This window comes from Rhododendron vialii, chromosome 11a (genome assembly GCF_030253575.1).
Source record: "Rhododendron vialii isolate Sample 1 chromosome 11a, ASM3025357v1".
Taxonomy (NCBI): Eukaryota; Viridiplantae; Streptophyta; class Magnoliopsida; order Ericales; family Ericaceae; genus Rhododendron; species Rhododendron vialii.
Window position 1 is genome coordinate 37,019,226 of NC_080567.1, and position 5,354 is coordinate 37,024,579.

Sequence of the window (5,354 nt, forward strand, 5' to 3'; positions counted from 1 at the left end):
CAAGCCGTCCAAAATCGAAATGGATGGCCCGAATCCATCGAGTAGGCACCACGTGGTATCCGCTCGGCACTGAAAAATCTCTCTCTCTCTCTCTCTCTCTCTCTCTCGATCGCGTTCAGTCCGGAAAAAAAAAAGGTTTACGGTGAGAGAGAGTAGTCAAGTAAGCCGTAAACCTTTTTTTTTTCCGGACTGAACGCGATCAACCCAATATTATTAACAAACCCAACCAAAATAAGCCATAAACCTTTTATATGCGATATAATTCATTGAAAGAGTACTATTTTACGTAGCCTAATGACTACAATCTGTAGGTATTGTGAAAAAAATGAGGACCTTGCATAAAATGCTTGATCTACATGATTCGATATCCAGTACTATCAGGCTCTACACTCCATGACAATAACTATTTTTTTTCAAAGAAATTTGGATGACAGCGTCACTGGCACGAAGGCCGTGCGATCCGTCGAGTTATCACGAATTATCAAAGCAATGGATAGAGCTATGCAAGGCAAGACATGACTTGAGCTTGGCTGTTTGGCTTCAATGCCTCGTGCTCGCACGGACTTCGGGTTGGTGCTGTGCACCTTAGTGCTGTGGTGCACAGCACCATGCTACGCACCTCCAAGCCGTCAGATCGTGCATCTGACGACTCGGATCTCATCTCGACAACCAACGATCCAGAGCCGTTCATTGCCAAGATGAGATCCGAGCCGTCTGATACCAATGGCTCGGAGGTGCACAGCACGGTGTTGCGCACACCACTGCACAGCATCATCCCCCAATTCACAACTGCTCAAAAAAATGACCAAAATGCCCATGAAACAGCTGCACCTACTCTAAGCCGATTGGAAACCTTATGGCTAGCTATAGATTGCAAAAAAATTAAGAATGGGCAAGTTAGGCCTATCAATCATGGGTAGGTATATAAAAATATCAATAATTTGATTGGGACACAATGTAAAATTGAGTTGGGGCACAGAAATTTGAAAATAGACATTGAGTAGCCCTCTTGGCCAGAAGAATTGAGACACACCCATATGGCTATACTTAAATCTTTTCTACCCTTATATAATACATCTTCCGAAACAAGCCTTTACAATAGTTTATATTTTGTGACTAGATAGCTCTGAGATCGTTCATATCTTTGTGCTTAATGGATACCCCCAAAACCTCATGTGCTGGTGTCTCTACCACCCATTAGCCATTGTTTTATATAATTTCCCAGCTCACAGTTTCTTTGAAAACCAACAACGGAGTGACAATTGTGTTGCAACTTGTGTTTACCCATTAAATGTCATTTCCTCTTCTTGCTGTATTTGTTTTTATTTTTTAATAATTCAAGTGTCCGGGTTACTTTACGCGCACCTCAACTGATCAAGGAAGACTAATCCCAACGCTCACTTGTGGGAGTCTCAATCAAAGCCAAAGTAAAGTTTTGTATGGACTGACCCCAAAAGATTGTTGATAGCAAATAAGAGGATATTAGGAACAAGCAAACTCCTAATTGTCTAAGAGGCCTTGACTACTAAGCCAACTCCTTGTATCTGGCTGAAGCACCTCAAAGGGCATTTCTTCTTTGTGATGCTAACAAAATATATTTTTCAACATTGGTCTATGTGGTTTTGCAGTTTTTAACTTCAAATTGGAAATATCCACCATTTTGGATGAAGATTTCGGAAACGGCCGCGTAATTTCGAAAGGGTTATCCATACGAAATTCGCGAAAACTAGTATGTTATACAACAAAAATAAAATTTTGATTCGGCTTGGACTGTTAGAAATGTTATGACTCATTTAATGTGTTAGTTTTACACACACAAAAACATGTTCAAGCATGAAATACAAAAATGTCCCTACAGCATGGAATCAAATCAACCAAGGCGTCTGCCGCATTTACTTTTTTTTTTTTAGGTGCTTCGGAATTGAAATGCCTATGCCCCCTTAATGTTAGCAATCATCCTTTAGCTCATTCCACCACTTCCTTATCCTCATACTGTTCAATCCTTAATGCCAAACAGTAGTTCTAAAGGGGAGAGAGAGAGAGAGAGAGAGAGAGAGAGAGAGAGAACCAAAATTATATGCCAATGCATATATGAGAAACAGCTATGACATTTATTAAAAAGTGAATGAGTGGCATAATATATATTCCTCGATGGAAAAAAATGGTTTTGAAGAAGCTGTAAAGCCAGAGGGTTTAGAGGAGAGAGGATGCAACTTTAAGCTGTGATTCTCAATATACGGAGTAACAGGAAATAAATTTGGCTCCATCATACATCCCATTAAAGCGTGAAGGCCGTAGAGATCGCGACAATACAACATTTAGTAATTAGATACGGAGTAAAACATTTGTTTTCTTCGAATTTTAGAAAATGAAAAGAAAAAAATCAAAGATCTGAAGCAAATTTTTGTGCATTTTCTTTTGTTCTTTCCTTTTTTTCTTGTCAATTATCAATAATAAACCTAGAAGTTGTTGGAACTTAATTACAAAGGTTTTTATCTGTCTTTTTGGTCCAGGGTTCTGAATGAGGGCAAGAGGGTAATTCCACATACCAACTCATCTAGACAATTGCTAATTAGGAAGATGCATAATGGACCCTTTAAACACACAAACACACACACACAATACCCAAACTCCCAACGTGGGAGCCAGCCCAACTGACGCAGGCCGAAGAGCCTCGCCACTAAAAAGTGGCACCACGACAGAGGGCCCAAGGGGTCTGCACCAGAGGTCAAACACCCAAACCACAACGGGTGGACAAGACTTGGTTTATTTGAATGAGGGCAAGAGGGTAATTTCACATACCAACTTACCTAGGCAATTGCTGACTAGGAAGAAGTATAATAGATCCTTTAAACATACACACAATACTCAAACTCTCGATGTGGGAGCCCTTTTTGGTCTGGGGTTGAAAAGTTGCTTTCAGTCACTTTTTGATCAGTATTCATCAAGGAAAAGAGCTGGGCCTGGTGGGCTCTCTCAAAAACGTTCTATGGGCAGCAGGGCCCGCTGCTTGGCCCATCCATCGGCCAAATTCGAAGGGGCTCTTCGCAAAAGGTGCTATGGGCAACAGACAGGTATTAATCACCGTCTGATTTTTATAATTTCCGACGTGACTAACTTTTTCAAACAAAATGAACGATTTCAATCATTAAAATGAACCATATTTGTACTTTAGAAATTCAAAGGGTTCGGTGCAATCCCCCCTAGAGGGGATTGCTGACAAGCCACCTCCTTCTACTCTTTTTTTCCGGTAACCATGGTCCGTAGGACCGACTTAGCTCACCCATACCTCGAGTCCTCGACTAATTCGATGGTCAGTGGGAGTCCAATATGTGAACTCAGAATGTAAGTCTCTTATTTGCTCACATACTTCCACTCAAACAGCCCCAAGGGTTAGCCCAGTTGATTGGTGGATTTGTGCAAGGTCCGAAGGACCGACTTAACTCACCCGTACCTCGACTAATTAGATGGTCAGCGGGAGTCCAATATGTGAACTTAGAATGCCAGTCTCTTATTTGCTCACATACTTCCACTCAAATAGCCCCAAGGGTTAGCCTAGCTGATCGGTGGATTTGTGTCCCACACAATTGACTATGGTTCGATTCTTGCAGTCAATTCGTAAAAAGGTAATTTCTTATGAATTTTCTAGCCCCAGCATTGATGGTTTGCCTTTGACCGGGAGGGTATTGGTTGAAAATGATGGTCTGCCTTTGACCAAACAGGGGAGACGGTAGCGTAAGCTGACTCACCTATGGGTTGGTATATATAAACGTCGCATGGATATTGTATATACCTTAATTGGGTAATGACATAGTATATTGGAAACGATTCAAATGTTAAGTCTTAAATACTACAAGGTCCATGCCATTGCCGAGTAACATGGCTGATGGCTTCTAAAAAAGAAAGAGGTTTTTGTGGTGGTTTCATCAAACGTCAGGCTATTGGAAATTGGAACCTGCAATTCAATTCTGTTTACATTCACATAAATGCATACATATATAGGGCGAACTAAGTTCAAAACTCCACATCATTTTTATCCGGTCGACAATCAATGGTCCGAATTTCAGGAAGAGTTTTTTAAAATCTGGACCGTCAGATCGAAACACTTCTGGATGGTGAGTTGAGAGCGGTGGGGAAATAGGTAAAGTTTAGCAGTGGGCGTAGACCTTCCTGCTTTCAAAATGCTTGTTTTCAAAACAAAACTTTCTGAAAGTCATAATAATTTCTACTGGATAACTTGAAAACCACCAATTTGAATGATAAGATTCCAAATCTTCAAGGTTGGTAGACATATTATCGGATTTGTTTCCCCACCAGATAAATCTTTGCAAGTGTTATAAATTGAGGTACCAAGATACCTATTGATATCGATGATATGGTTCATAAGAGAGTCGATAGTAGACAATATCGGCAGATCTATTGCACATGGGCGGAACTATGCATCGACAAATTGGGTTACTTGACCTCACATAGTTGGAAAAAACTTTCTAGAGAAAATATAATTTTAGTGTTATTTTCTACATCTGATCCCATAAATATTGCCAAATTGTGGCAGGAAAAAAAAAAAAAAAAACTAGAGATCTCTAACTAATTGACCTCATGATCAATAAATCTTGACTACGTCCTGCTATGGGCAATTTTAGTATAGCGGTATCGGAAAAAAAAAATTGATAGATACGGATCAATACGTAAAATTTACTCGAACATTTTAGTCTCGCGGTCATGAGTAATTCTTCGTGACCACTCATGGCCGCGAAGATTTACTCTTGGCCACAAAGAATTACTCATGGCCGCAAATAATTACAGTTAGCCACGAAGAATTACTCTTGATCACAAAGAAATACTTATAGCCGCGGAGAATTACTCATAGTCACAAATAATTACTCTTGGCCGCATCAAATAACACTTGGCCACATAGAATTACATGTGGCCGCACTGAATTACACTTGGCCGCACATAATTACTCTCGGCCAAGAGTAATTTTGTGCGGCCAAGTGTAATTTGATGCGGCCAAAAGTAATTCTTCGTGGCCATCTGTAATTCTTTTCGGCCAAGAGTAATTTTTCGCGGCCAGAAGTAGGGCTGCAAACGAACCGAGCCGCTCGCAGCTCGGCTTGTTAGTGCTCGTTCAAGCTCGGCTCGGAAGTTAAACGAACAAGCTCAAGCCGATTTTTTCAGCTCATTTTGTAAACGAGCTGAGCTCGAGCTAGGATAAGCTCGGCTCGAGTCGGCTCGCGAGTCGGGGTATATACACTTAAGTTTATGATTTTTATTGTTATTTCATAATTTGTTCTTTTCGTTTTTAGTTTCCAATCAACCAAGGGAGGCGAGAGTACATGCACACCAGCACTCCA